Source organism: Amblyraja radiata, chromosome 17 (genome assembly GCF_010909765.2).
Source record: "Amblyraja radiata isolate CabotCenter1 chromosome 17, sAmbRad1.1.pri, whole genome shotgun sequence".
Taxonomy (NCBI): Eukaryota; Metazoa; Chordata; class Chondrichthyes; order Rajiformes; family Rajidae; genus Amblyraja; species Amblyraja radiata.
This window is the reverse complement of record NC_045972.1, coordinates 904,158-919,986: the sequence shown is the minus strand read 5'-3', so window position 1 is coordinate 919,986 and position 15,829 is coordinate 904,158. Positions and strand designations below refer to the sequence as shown.

The 15,829-nt window shown below is 44.3% G+C and overlaps 1 protein-coding gene across 1 annotated transcript in view; it reads left to right on the top strand.

The window, feature by feature from the left end:
- The first annotated feature begins 496 nt into the window (after positions 1-496).
- kiaa0513 (KIAA0513 ortholog) overlaps positions 497-15,829 on the top strand; it is a 59,394-nt gene continuing 44,061 nt past the window's right edge. The window contains exon 1 of the mRNA XM_033035597.1: positions 497-559. The gene's annotated coding sequence lies outside the window, so the exon portion shown is untranslated. The remainder of the gene's footprint in view (positions 560-15,829) is intronic.

Here is a 15,829-nt window from a genome sequence, read left to right as displayed (position 1 = left end):
TTTTTGTAGTCTTTTCCACTCCTGGGCCGAACCAAGCCACGATGCAACCGGTCAGCATGCTCTCTACTGTGCACCTGTAGAAGTTAGAGAGAGTCTTCCTTGACAATCCGACTCTCTGTAATCTTCTCAGGAAGTAGAGGCGCTGATGTGCTTTTTTTTATAATTGCATCAGTCGGCATGGGCAAGTTGGGCCGAAGGGCCTGTTTCCGTGCTAAGTGATTCTATGACCATAGGTGCGGATAACCTCACTGGGACCGGATGGAAGATGAACGCACTCGGGACAGGGTGGAGGGGTGCGGATAACCTCTCCGGGACCCGACAAAAAGCCCTTCCATCCCCAACATTGTGCTCTGGAGGCCCTGCGATGAACGGTTGTCCAGCTCCAAGCTGTTCCTTACCCGTCCCCCATCTGTCCCGGCCGGTAGGCGGCGGCTCCGCAGGGAAGGAGCAGCGTCCATCACCGGTGCTGTCACGTGCTGGCTGGCCGGCCCTCGTCCGCCGAGCTCCTGGCAGGGCGCATGCGCAAGTTGTGCGGACGCGGTGGAGGTGAGTGCAGGAGGTGAGGGTCGCGGGTCGTCATGGAAACGCGGCCCAGCGAGGGCAGGTGTGGTAGCCGCCGGGCTGGACAGCAGCACTTGGGCAAGGCTGGTGAAGGGGTCGTCGTACTGGCGGCAGCTGCCAGGCGGGATGTTTAGGTCAGGGTGAGTCTGGGTATCAGCTCAGTCGCTGCTGTGGTTGCTACACGTTGGCGTCTGTGTTTGCCCACTGTTTTACGGTTAACTCCGAAAAAACACCACCTTGCAAACAATACAAATCCGATTTGATACTCTCTTCCTCAAATGGAATTGCAGCATAATGTTTAAATGATTTAAAAACACAAGATGGAGTCCTGATAAATAAAGGGTGAAAACGTACCAGGTGGTACGCAGAAATGTGGGATTGAGGTCGTTGTCAGATCGAATTGAATGTCGAATCAGGCTGGAGACTCCTGCTCCTAATTGTCATGTTTTATGCAAAATATCCCAGTCCGGAATAGTAATTTGCTTTACTGGAACAATAATCAGGCCAGTCAGCGTTTATTATTATTATTATAACTATAAAATCTTGCTCAAATCTTACTGTACTTGCTGATTGATTGAAGCTGGGTTAGTAGTTCCGTGTTGGAGAATGTTTAAATGTGAATCGGACCAGGATTATGAAAAATGTTTATCTTTCAGATTTTTTTCCACATTTTTTTTAATTGATTCTGTTTTAGTCTTTAAAAAAGAAATCAATGGAAATGCCATCATATAAATATTGAAAGTCTTGACAAAACTCGGCAAGACAGGCAGTCTGAGGAGGGAAGGAGAATTCATAAGGTTAACTTCACCTGAAATAAAATCATAGTCACACAGCATGGAAACAGGCCCTTCGGCTTAAATCGTCCATGCTGAACAAGATACTCCATCCAAGATGTCCCATTTGCACACGTTTGGGCCATATCCTAAATCTTTCCTATCCATGTACCTGTCCAAGTGCCATTTAAATGTTTGGTATATTGGCTGCCTCAGCACCTTCTCTGGCATCTCGCTCCACAGACCCACCACTGGCTTTGGAAAATGTTCCCCATAGGTTCCTGTTGAATATTGCCCCTCTCATCTTAAACTTGTATCCTATGGCTTTTGATTCCCCTACTCTTGGTAAAGAACTCTGTGCATTCACCCGACCTATTCCCCTCAATTTAATACACTTCTATAAGATCACCCCTCATCCTCCTGTGCTCCAGGGAATAAAGTCCTAGCTTCTCCGCACAACCTCTCCCTATAGCTCAGCCCTTCTAGTCATGACACCATCTTTGCAAATCTTTTCTACACTCTTTCCACCTTAATGATGTGTATCTCGCTCCACATATGCATTGTCGTCTGCACTGCGCATTTCCACTGTTTCCAACTTTTATTTCCAGCTTTCCCATTATTTTGCTGTTTGGAATGATTGCATTCTCAGTGGTTTGCCTGAATACAGGAAATAAATGTAAGGCATGTTAGAGCTACAATTCTGTGCAGTATTCTCTAAGTATTTATTATTATTGTAAAACTAGTTTCTAACTAAATTGTGAGCTATTGATTTGAAGCTATTTCTGTAGAGTGCTTTATGCCTTAACATACATTTTGAAGTTAAGGTATTGGGAATATGCACCAACCCGTTGTTAAGGCAGTGGTAACTGGGCACTTAGAAAATTTGATTGGACATTCAGAATGGATATATATGAAGGGGAAATCGTATTTAATAATAATTAAAAAATAGTGGAAAATCTCAAGCTGGGCAGCTGGGAGAAACCGGTGAATGGCAGCTGATCTTCTGGATGGGAATAAATAGGGGAATGGGGAGAGGAGAGATATGTTGTGATGTGCAGAACACTGGGAATTGGAAATGGGACTGCCAAACATATCCAGCTGGCCTGGTGTTATTTGCAGAATCAGAAACTGAGGTAATATTACAGGTGGATCACTTGCTTTTCATCAGAATGGGAATGCTTTGCAATCTGAAATTGTCCAATTCAGTGTGTCCTGGCACCTATAACCTACCAAGATGGAAGATGAGGTACTAGTGAAGAGAGAGTGGACGCTGGCGCGCTTTGGCTGCCGCTGCTCTCTTTTCACACTGTGTTTTTGATTTTCTGTTTTTGGATTGAATTCTGTTTTTAATTTGTGTCACTGTGATGTCTTTAATTACTTGTTTTATTCCGATTATATGTTTTTATTCCGATTACTATGTAAGGTGTCCTTGAGATGTATGAAAGGCGCCCATTAAATAAAATGTATTATTATTATTATTACTAATTCACAACCTTGCATTGGGATTTGTCAGAATAATGTGAAAAGATAGAGGGCAGAGTGAGAGGGAGTAATGAAGTGACACACCTGGAAGCCCGGGGTCATTTTCAGATCAGGACTTTCAGTCCCCCAATCTGTGTTTGGCTTCTCCATGGTGGAGGGTGCAGCAGTGTGAGTACACATGCGGTATACGACATGAAGACACACAATCCATGGTGGATGGGAAATCCTGCTTGGGAAAGAAATGGAGGTCTCAGCACCATAGGTATGGGAAGTCGACATCAGAAAACACATATTGGAATCAGGGAGGTTGAGCAAATGCAATGCAATCCTCACAGTAAGCAGTGGCGAGGAGTGTGGTTGTGGGTGTCTGTGGGCTTGTAATGAATGTTGGTTGATAATCCATCCCCTGAGGAGAGAGAGAGAGTGAAATCAGAAAAAGGGAAGAGCAATAAATGGATGAAAAATAATTTCCTCACCGGGAGAGTGAATCTTTGAAATTCTCCACCTGCAGGTTAAGATTAGTGCAGTGCTTGGAGGTTGTGGAGGGGGTCGCCGTGAGGAGGGCTCCTGACTATATATGATTAACTGAAAGGACCAATTGTCCTAATTCCAAGTTTACTGACATTACAAATCAAGGTGAGTAGGGAGGAGAATGTGGAGCGAATGATCAGAACATCGCAGGTGGAATGTAACTGTAAAATGTGTAATTAACCACTGTGGTGTTAAGAGTGCTTTTTAAATGTGTAGGAAGGAATTGCAGATGCTGGTTTAAACCAAAGATAGACACAAAAAGCTGGAGTAACTCGGCGGGTCAGACAACATCTTTTCAAGAAGGGTCTCCACATGAAACGTCACCTATTTTCCACAGAGATGCTATCTGACCCGCTAAGTTACTCCACCTTTTGGTGTCGATCTGGTGTTTCTTTTTAAATGGTGGATATTGAATAATATGGGTGTTTAAAGGGACCTGGCAATTATCGCACACACTCCAATGAAAGCAAACAGTCAGGTGCAGAAAGCAGTTGTAAAAGCAAATAACATTGGTCTATATTGGAAAAGGATTGGAATACAGGCTGAAAGATGTTTTGCTGCCACAGGGCTTTGATGAAACTACCCTGAAGTATTATATAAAGATGTGGGCTGTTTACTTCCCCTGGAGGAAGTGCAGAGAAGAGTGACGATAGGTTCTTGGAAAGGCGACTTGCCATATAAGAAGTTGTTGAATAGACTGGGCCAGGTCAGTGGTTTAAAAGAATGTGAGAAAATCTTAGTGAAAGTCAGATTTGTATCGGGCCTCAACAGTCTGGATGCACAGAATGTATGTTCCAAAACTGAGGAATCTAGTCAGGGCTTACAATCTAGTTTACTAAACATAAAAACGTAGAAAATAGGTGCAAGAGTAGGCCATTCGGTCCTTCAAGCTAGCACCGCCATTCAATATGATCATGGCTGATCATCCAAAATCAAAGGATTCGAAAGGCATTATTGGCAAGTGTACCAATTAAGGTACAGTGATACTTGATTTACCACGCTATCCTGCTAAAAAAAAGCAACAAGACACACAACTACATAAACGTTAACACAAACATCCACCAGAGCGGATTCCCCACATTCCTCACTGTGATCTTCACTCTTTTTTCTCCCACGTCGGGGCAATCGAAGCTCCCGCGATCGGGGCGGTCGAAGCTCCTGCGGCTTGGAGCTCCCAAACAAGGGACCACGAGCACCGCAATGTTAAAGTCCGCAGGCTCCCGCGGTTGGAGCTCCGAGGTCGACCACAAACAGGGACCACCAGCTGCAGGATGTTAAGTCCTGCAGGCTCCCAAAGTAGATTCACACCAAGTTGCTGCCAGCTTCTTGATGTTAGGCTGCAGTGCGGTTGGAGATACGATACAGAAAAAAATTGTATCTCCGTCGAGGTAAGAGATTTTTAAAAGTTCCCCCCAACTCCCCCCCCACTGGCCACATAAAACAAAGCTAATTTAACATAATAGACAATAGTTGCAGGAGTAGACCATTCGACCCATTCAATGTGATCATGGCTGATCATCCCCAATCAGTACCCCATTCCTGCCTTCTCCCCATATCCCTTGACCCAAATATCTTTAAGAGCCCTATCTAGCTCTCTCTTGAAAGTATCCAGGGAACCGGCCTCCACCGCCCTCTGAGGCAGAGAATTCCACAGACTCACAACTCTCTGTGTGAAAAAGTGTTTCCTCGTCTCCGTTCTAAATGGCTTACCCCTTATTCTTAAACTGTGGCCCCTGATTCTGGACTCCCCCAACATCAGGAACATGTTTCCTGCCCCTAGCGTGTCCAAACCCTTAATAATCGTATATGTTTCAATAGATTTCCTTTCATCCTCCTAAGTTCCAGAGTATAAAAGCCAAGCCGCTCCATTCTCTCAGCATATGACAGTCACACCATCCCGGGACTGTCATACTAAAAAATAACAAAGAAGAAAAGGACGAGACAGACTGTTGGTGAGGCAGCTACTGTGGTGCCACCTGGTGGCTAAAATCCCATTCCTGCATTTTCTACATATCCCTTCATTCCGTTGGACCTAAGACCTAAATCTAACTCTCTTGAAAACATCCAGTGAATTGGCCTCCACTGTCTTCTGTGGCATAGAATTACACATTCACAACTCTCTGGGTGAAAAAGTTTTTTCTCATCTCAGTACTAAATGGCTTACCCCTTATTCTTAAACTGTGACCCCTGGTTCTGGACTCCCCCAACATGGGGAACATTTTTCCTGCATCTACCCTGGCCAATCCATTAAGAATGTTATATGCTTCTTTAAGAATCCCTCTCATCCTTCTAAATTCCAGTGAATACAAGCCCAGTCGACCCATTCTTTCATCAGTCCTGCCATCCCAGGAATTAACCTGGTGAACCTACACTGCACTCCCTCAATCGCAAGAATGTCTTTCCTCAAATTAGGAGACCAAAACTACACACAATACTCCAGGTGCGGTCTCACCAGGCCCCTGTACAACTGCAGTAGGACCTCATTGCTCCTAAATTGAAATCCTCTCGCAATGAAGGCTAACATGCTATTAGCTTTCTTCACTGCCTGCTGTACCTGCATGGTTACTTTCCGTGACTGATGTACAAGGTACCCAGATCTCATTGCACCTAATCTGACACCATTCAGATAATGGAGGGTATATAATAAATGCTGAAGTAACTCAGCGGGTGAGGCAGCATCTCTGGAGAGAAGGAATGGACGATATTTCAGGTTGAGACACTTTTTCAGTCTGAAGAAGGCTCTCGACCCAGAAACTTTGCCCATTCCTTCTCTCCACTGATGCTGCCTCACCCGCTGAGTTACTTCAGCATTTTGTGTCCACCCTTGATTTAAACCAGCATCTGCCGTTCTTTCTTACACATTTTAACTGTTATCTGCCTTCCTGTTCTTGGCACCAAAGTGGATGCTCTTTATCCAAATTATATTGCATCTGCCTTGCATCCCCAACCTATCAGCCTGCATCCTCATAGCATCCTCATCGCAGCTCATTCTGCCACCCAGCTTTGTCATCCTCAAACTTGGATGTTGGACCCTTGAAGACTGAAAAAGGTGAATTTATTATGGGGATCAAGGAAATGGCAGATGAGTTGAACAGGTACTTTGGATCCATCTTCACTAAGGAGGACACAAACAATCTTCGTGATGTACTAGTGGCCAGAGGGTCTGGGATGTCGGAGGAACTGAAGGAAATCATCATTGGGCAGGAAACGGTGTTGGGTAGACTGAAGGGACTGACGGCTGATGAATCCCCAGGGCCTGATGGTCTGCATCCCAGGGTACTTAAGGAAGTGGCTCTAGAAATCGTGGACGCATTGGTGATAATTTTCCAATGTTCTATAGATTCAGGATCAGTTCCTGTGTAGCTAATATTATCCCACTTTTTAAGAAAGGCAAGAGAGAAAACGGGGAATTATAGACCAGTTAGCCTGACATCGATGGTGGGGAAGATGCTGGAGTCAATTATAAAAGATGAAATAGCGGCACGTTTGGATAGGAGTAACAGGATCGGTTCGGGTCAACATGGATTTACGAAGGGGAAATCATTCTTGACTAATCTTATGGAATCTTTTGAGGATGTAACTAGGAAAATGGACAAGGGAGAGCCAGTGGATGGAGTGTACCTGGACTTTCAGAAAGCATTTGATAAGGTCCCATATAGGAGATTAGTGGGGGAAATTAGGGCTCATGGTATTGCAGGTAGAGTGCTGACATGGATAGAAATTTGGTTGGCAGACAAGAAACAAAGAGTAGGGATTAACGGGTCCCTTTCAGAATGGCAGGCAGTGACTAGTGGGGTAATAATAATAATAATAAATTTTATTTATGGGCGCCTTTCAAGAGTCTCAAGGACACCTTACAAAATTTTAGCAAGTAGATGAAAAACATGTATGCGGAATGAAATAAATAGTAGAGACATGACTAGTTCACAAATTAAAGACAGAATTTAATTCAAAACACAATATGAGGCAATTCAAGCACAGATGAAAAGGGAGGGGGACGTGGGGCTAAGGATAGGCAGAGGTGAAGAGATGGGTCTTGAGGCGAGACTGGAAGATGGTGAGGGACACGGAATTGCGGATCAGTTGGAGGAGGGAGTTCCAGAGCCTGGGATCTGCCCTGGAGAAGGCTCTGTCCCCAAAACTGCGGAGGTTGGATTTGTGGATGGAGAGGAGACCGGCTGATGTGGATCTGAGGGACCGTGAGGGTTGGTAGGGTACGGCAAGGCTCGGTGCTGGGACCGCAGCTATTTACAATATACATCAATGATTTAGATGAAGGGATTCAAAGTAACATTAGCAAATTTACAGATGATACAAAGCTGGGTGGCAGTGTGAACTGTGAGGAGGATGCAATGAGAATGCAGGGTGACTTGGACAGGTTGGGTGAGTGGGCAGATGCATAGCAGATGCAGTTTAATGCTTCGGTAGCAAAAACAGGAAGGCAGATTACTATCTAAATGGCGTCAAGTTGGGAAAAGAGGAAGTACAACGAGATCTGGGGGTCCTTGTTCACCAGTCAATGAAAGTAAGCATGCAGGTACAGCAGGCAGTGAAGAAAGCGAATGGCATGTTGGCCTTTATAACAAGAGAAATTGAATATAAGAGCAAAGAGGTCCTTCTGCAGTTGTACAGAGCAGTAGTGAGACCACAGCTGGAGTATTGTGTGCAGTTTTGGTCCCCTAATTTAAGGAAGGACATTCTTGGTGAAAATGTTTCGTGTTCTGGGACACCAAACCTTTGAGTGTCCACCACAACGTACGTTTGTGTGTATGATGCGTAACGTGCATTGACTAGTGGGGTACCGCAAGTGGTGGTGTCCACTCGAATGGATGCAGTATTCTACTCCATGATCAGGTGAATGAAGTGGAAAAGTTTAATGTTGATAAGTGTGAGGTGCATCTTGGCAGGACAAATCAAGATAGGACGTACATGGTAAATGGTAGCGAATTGAGGAATGCTGTTGAACAGAGGGATCTAGGAACAACTGTGCAAACTCTATTCAGACAGCATCCATAGTCAGGATTGAACCTGGGTCTCTAGCATTGTAAGCAGTGACTCTACCTCTCCATCACCATCCTGCCGTGTTATGACATGTGATTCTATGGGAGATCGGGTTACAGAGAATATTGATAAGGGTGATTTTCTAAGGAATACAATTCTCTGTAACACATGGGTTTCCTTTATAATGACTGCTGTAATTTAAGACCTGTAGCAAATTATGCACAGTAATCTCTTGCTCTTCCTCCTAATTTGAGGAAGGACATTCTTGCTATTGAGGGAGTGCAGCGTAGGTTTACAAGGTTAATTCCTGGGATGGCGGGACTGTCATATGCTGAGAGAATGGAGCAGTTGGGCTTGTACACTTTGGAGTTTAGAAGGATGAGAGGGTATCTCATTGAAACATATAAGATTGTTAAGGGCTTGGACACACTAGAGGCAGGAAACATGTTCCCGATGTTGGGGGAGTCCAGAACCAGGGTCCACAGTTTAAGAATAAGGAGTAAGCCATTTACAACGGAGGCGAGGAAACACATTTTCTCACACAGAGTGGTGATTCTGTGGAATTCTCTGCCTCAGGCAGGTTCTCTGGATGCTTTCGAGAGAGAGCTAGATAGGGCTCTTAACAATAGCGGAGTCAGGGGATATGGGGAGAAGGCAGGAACGGGGTACTGATTGGGGATGATCAGCCATGATCACATTGAATGGCGGTGCTGGCTCGAAGGGCCAAATGGCCTTGTCCTGCACCTATTGTCTATTGACAGTGCTTTTTTAATAGTATTGATTGAGGAATTGGACACTTGCAGCAGGACATGAGATAACTTTTCTTTGAACTTTTCTCTCAGATTTTAACATCTAGGCGATGTACATCCCTGCACAGTCTGAAGAAGGGTTTCGACCCGAAACGTCACCCATTCCTTCTCTCCAGAGATGCTGCCTGTCCCGCTGAGTTACTCCAGCATTTTGTGTCTACCTGCACAGGCAGGGCTCAGTGCAATGCCTCATCCAAACAATTGCACCTTGCACATTGCAAAGCTCCCTTGCCATTGTACTAGGAAATAAAGCAAATATTTGTGAATGTGTTGACGTGGGGCTTAAAGTCAGTAGTGAAAAAACTGGTCACAGGTGATGTACGTGTGTCCAGTACAAGGCAGACGTAGGTTTAATTTGAATACAAAAATTGAATCTAGCATGCAGATTTCATAATCCTTCCCTCTGAATTTACCAATCTGTGAAATAGTAGCAATGTCTTTAATGTATTTTTTCCCCACAGTTGACAATTCTAAAACTAAAGAGCATAGGCTTAAGATGAGATGGGAGATATTTAAGAGGGACCTCGGGGGCAACGATTTCATTCAAAGGGAAGTCCATATTGGAATGAAGCTGTAGATGCGGGTACATTTATGAATTTTAAAAGACATCTGGACAGATATGTGGATATGAAGGGTTTGGAGGGCTATGGGCCAAATGGGACTCGTCCAGTATGTCTATGTGGGCAATATGGCAGTTGGGCCCAAGGGCTTGTTTTTGTGCTGTATCACTTAATGAATTTATAATGTAACTTATATTTCAGTGGCGCAGCGGTAGAATTGCTGCCTTACAGCAAAATGCAGTGCCGGAGACCTAGGTTCGATCCCGACTACGGGCGCTGTCTGTATGGAGTTTGTACGCTCGCCCCGTGACCTGCATGGGTTTTCTCCGAGATCTTCGGTTTCCTCCCACATTCCAAAAGATGTACAGGTTTGTAGGTTAATTGGCTTGATAAATGTAAAAATTGTCCAGCATAAAATTGTCCAACTTCCAGTATAGTCCCTGGTGGACTCTTTGGAAGCTACAAGGTACAAATAAATATCAATGTAGTTTATGTGCTGTGCAGTGACAGTCCCCAGTGTTAGATGTGTTGACTGTCAGATACCTCCACTGCTTCTCCCTCTCCTGGGGAATATTTATTATAGTTTGTGATAGGTGTAATTAAAGTTCATTGTGGCATGTGCTAGATTCCCTCTGGGAGCAATTGAATTTCTGTTTTTTTTTAAACGAGCCTTTGCAAAGGCTGCTCCTGCTTTGTGCTGACTAGTCATTGGTCTTGTGAGATGTGAGGAGAGATTTTTGAGCAGAAGCCACAAGACAGGCATGCAGATGGTAAAGTTTCATCCTTTTTCCATGCTCCGTAAAGTACTGATGTGTACAATTCCTCAGGCACCAGACGCCTTCCTATGTATAAGTTTACAGGGTGAATGTTTATAAAATATTTGACAGTGGGGAGAGCCATGGACCTGAGTATCGGGGGATACTGATACGGACCTCAGCACTGTTGTAGTTGCCTACTTGAGTGTAGTTTATTGTTATTTATGAAAAGCTTTTGTTGTGTTCAGAGGGGTGGCATGATTCACTTGTGCCAAACATTAGTTAGACCAAACTTGGATTACTGTGTACACCTCTAGTCGCCACATTATAGAAGAGACGTGGTAGCAATAGAGAGAGTACAGAAGAGATTCACCATGATGGTGAATGCTGGTTCACAAAAAAAGGCGCAAAGTGCTGGAGTAACTCAGCAGACCAGGCAGCATCTCTGGAGAACATGGATAGGTGATTTTATGAGTTGGGACCCTTATTCGGACTGATTGTGGCAGGGGGGAAGAAAGCTGGAAGAGAGGAGGGGTAGGACAAAGCCTGGCGAGTGATTGATGGATACAGGTGAGGGGGGAGGGGGAGTTGATTGGCAGATGGTTGGACAAAGGCCTGAGATAAAAAGGCAAAAGGTGTGAGAAAAGGATAGAAGAGGTGCATATTTTAAAGCCAGCGAATGGAATGTAGGGGGAAGAGGAAGGAGAAGGGGACAAAGTTCTATGTTAACAAACATAAAATGGGTATAAGTCCAAGTGGATCATGGGGGAGGGGGTGGTTGTTTGTAGGTTAGTTACTTAAAATTGGAGAACTCATTGTTCATGCCATTAGGTTGTAAGCTACCCATGCGGAATATGAAGTGCTGTTCCTCCAGTCTGTGTGTCGGCTGTACTTTTTGAGAAGGCTCCGCTCCTTCAATGTCTGCAGTGAGATGCTGCAGATGTTCTACCAATCGGTGGTAGCCAGTGTCATCATCATTGCTGTAGTCTGCTGGGGCAGCAGGGCGAAGGCCGCGGACGCCAACAGGATTAACAAACTCCTCAGGAAGGCTGGTTCCGTGCTGGGGGCGGAGTTGGATTCATGGAGGTGAGGATGCTCCTCAAACGGCATAGCATCTTGGACAATACAGCTCACCCCCTCCGTGACACACTGCTCACCCTGAGGAGTACCTTCAGCAATAGACTGGTTCCACCCAGATGCAGTAAAGAACACCACAGGAGACCCTTCTTCCCTGTCGCTATCAAACTACAACTCTTCCCACTTCTGTCATGGGGCAGACTCCCCCCCCCCCTCCCCCCCAATCTTTGCACATCCCCAATCCTTTCCGCACGTCACATTAATTTCATGTTTCATGTATTTTGTATTTTATGACTATTAGCAGATCAATTTCCCTCCTGGGATAAATAAAGGTCTATCGTATTGTAAACATTTCACGGGCAAATTAGTTGAACAAACAGCATGCACCTGTTTGACGTGTGGTGCCTAGACTCAGGCAGCCTTGTTAATTGCTTCATGCATTTTCTTGCCTTTCCCAATTTAACTGAAGAAAGTACACGTCTGAAGAAGGGTCTCGACCCAAAACGTCACCCATTAATTTCTCTCCAGAGATGCTGCCTGTCCCGCTGAGTTACTGCAGCTTTTTTGTGTCTATCTACAACAAATGATAGCTTGGTATATAGTAAAGCCATTTTTGTCTGACATAATAGGTAGTTTATATCCAAAGCAAAGTAGCATGTTTTACAAAGACAAAAGTCACAGGATGTTCCCCGAAACATTGGAGGCTGACCCTCTCTGATAGCGAGCAGCTTCATTTCCTCGTCTGTGTCCTGTTGACTGCAGGGATCCCTTCTTGGTATTTCCTGCTCACTCCTGCTCTCCACTTTGATTGCTTTTTCTCTTTGCTCTTTATAACACCATACTTGCCAATCTTCCAAATTATTATATCCCTTCATTCAACTTTGCTTCATTGCTTTATTTGTTATTACCTCTATTCGTCCCTTTGCAAACTGAACTGTCCACGATCTATGATTTGCACATAACATTGCCATGTCATTGCAAACATCTGACCCCCCCAACCATGGTAAGGCCTTTAAATTCCTCCACCCCCCCCCCCCCCCCCCCCCCCCCATTGTTCTGCAGCCTAATTAATGTGTTCAATGTTATGCTTGGAACAATTATAAGCAAAATGCAATTACCATTCTGTTCTGGTTCCTGGAACCAGAATAGCATTACTTCAGAACATTATCTGACCTTTGTGGTTTGCTTGCTTTAAGTACACGTAGGAATTGCTGAAAACACTCAGCAGGTCAGGCACCATCTGTGGAAAAGAAAACGGTCAATGTTTCAGGTCATGTCAAGTCAAGTTTATTTGTCACATACACATACGAGATGTGCAGTAAAATGAAAAGTGGCAATGCTCGCGGACATTTGTGCAAAAAGACAACCAAACAAACTATAAACACAATCATAAACACACATATTCTTTTACATAATAAATAATGGAAGGAAAAACGTTCAGTAGAGTTAGTCCCTGGTGAGATAGGCGTTTACAGACCGAATGGCCTCTGGGAAGAAACTCCTTCTCAACCTCTCTGTTCTCACCGTATGGCAACGGAGGCGTTTGCCTGACCGTAGCAGCTGGAACAGTCCGTTGCAGGGGTTGAGGCTCCTTCATTAGAACTGAGGCAGCGAGGGGAAAAAGCTACTTTAAGCTGTAGAGATGTGGAGTGGTATTTGAGAGCGCCCAGCATAAGAGTAAGGAATCAAGGAGGATGTAGGTGGGGTCTGAAATGAATATTGGCGTAAATTCATTAACTAGAAGGACATTTTATTTGGAGAATTCTGTTGGAGGACAGTGAAATTCTAATTAAACAGGTATTCAATGTTTTAGTGAACTTAAATGCCTAGTGCCTGCTATGATGTAGCCTGGCCTACGGAGGTGAGGGAGGTGATTTTGGGGGACTAATGAAGAATTTAAAATCTGGTGCCGACATCTCCCAGGCACCTACCACTTAGTAAAAAAGGAAAATTTGTCTTGTAAATCTCCTTTAAACGTTCCTCCTCTCACCTTAAAGCTATGCTCTCTAGTATTTGGAAAAAAGGTTCTGACCATCTATCCCATCTGTGCCTCTCATAATTTTATATACTTCTATCAGGTCGCTTCTCAGCCTCCGATGCTCCAGAATAAGCAATCCAAGTTTGTCCATCCTCTCCCTGTAGCTAATACTCTCTAATCCAGTCAACATCTTTGTGAGCCTCTTTTGCTCCCTCTCCAAAGCCTCTGCATCTGTCCCGAATTGCACACTGTATTCCAAATGCAGCCTGAACAAAGTTTTATGCAGCAGCATGTCGTCCTGACACTCGTACATATTGCCCCAACTTAAAAGACAAGTATGCCACTCTTGACTACTCTCTCTATTTGTGTTTCCACCTTCAGGCACATATGGACTTGCACCCAAGATGTCAATGCTGCTAAGGGTCCTACCATTTACTTTATACTTTATCTTGAATTTCAACATGCAACACTTTGGGCATGTCCAGATTAAACTCAATTTTTCTGCCCTATTTACAACTATATCTTATAAACTCTGGTCTCGCCCTGTAATTCTGCTCCTATTCTCACCCCGTTAGTCTGGTTCAGTAAAACACCGAGTCAAGCACTGGATTCAACTAACTTTATTTCCAATCACAATAACAAATACCTAACCAACACTGCGGGTCCGATCCTTGTCTCTACTCGTCCAAGCCCTTCAGCCTCATACGAATAGACACTTTCAGCAGGTCAGCATAGTCCCAACTGCTCCCCCAGAAGATCAACAGACTCGTATGCTCTCCCTCTCATATACTGTATTGGACCCGTGGCGTGAAATACTTGGGGGGGAGGGGCTAAACCCTCATACATATTAATAATTGAGGGGAAATCTGGACATCACCCTGTACTTAACTTCCTCCCAGGACCCAGACATTCTGGAGCCATGAACCTCATGGTCTTTGCAGCCTTTTCGAAAAGATGCCAAGCAGGTTTTGCAAAGGCAGAAATCCTCCATTTTGTTAGACACTAAAATGGCTAATATTATCAACCCTATCTCAGATATTCCCATTGTTCTATACCCTCTCTTGCTCCAAGTTTTTTGCAACTTTAATCATGTTTTTTGCTTTTCCCCCAGTTCTGACTTATTCAGTTTCTCTTTCCAGAAATACTGCCAAATCTGCTGAGTGGTTCCAGCGTTTTCTGTTATTGTTCAGATTTTCATTGTTGAAGTTTTTGTGATTTTGCATACTTTATGCATTCGAGTTGTCTTTGGCAATTTCCTGACTCGTGCATTTGGTGTTAACTGTGCGACAAAGTATATGGGCATTTCTGAATTGTAAAAGTGCTATCCATTTTGCAGTTCGGAATGGGACAGAGACTGGGCATGCAAATCTTTGAGTACCAAACCTGTCTCCGATTAACAAAAATAGGTCCTTTCTGAACAGAGCTATGTATTTTCTAGAACCTGATTTTTTTTTAACGTTTCTACTTTAGAGTCATGTAGCACGAAAACAGGCAGTTCGGCCCTGCTTGCACCTGCTGGGCAAAGTGCCCATCTATAATAGTCCCACCTGCCTGCGTTTTGCCCATATCCCTCTAAATCCTTCCAATCCATGTTGTTATTGCAACTACCTCCACTGGAAGCTCACCCTCTATGTGAAAACATTGCCCCTGAGATTCCAATTAAATGTTTCCCATCTCACCTTACACCTTTGTCCTCTGGTTCTTGATTCCCCCGTTCTGGGTAAAATATTCTGTGCATCTACCCATTTCCATTCCCCCTCATAATCTTATACACCTTTAAGATCACCTTTCATCCTCCTACATTTCAAGTAATACAGTGCTAGCATGTCCAATCTCGTTTTATAGCTCAGGCCCTTGAGTCCTGGCAACATCCTTGGAAATCTTCTCTATACCCTATCCAGCTTAACAGCATCTTTCCTACTGCAGGGTGACCACAACTGAACACAATACTCCAAAGATGGTTTCGCCAGTGCCTTGTACAGCTGTAACTTTACATTCCAACATCAGTACTCAATACCCTGACTGATGAAGGCCAATGTGCTAAAAGCCTCCTTGATCACTATCTACCTGTGATGCCACTTTCAAATAACTATTTATCTGCATTCCTAGACCCCTCTGCTCCAGAACACACCTCTACCATTTTCTGTTAGGGTCCTGCCCTGGTTACACTTTGCAAATTGCAACACCTCACATTTATCTGCATTAACCTCCATTGACTATTCCTCTGCCCACTTGTCCAACTGATCAAGATCCTGCTCTGGCCTTTGATAACAATCTTTGCGATCTACAATAGCACCCACTT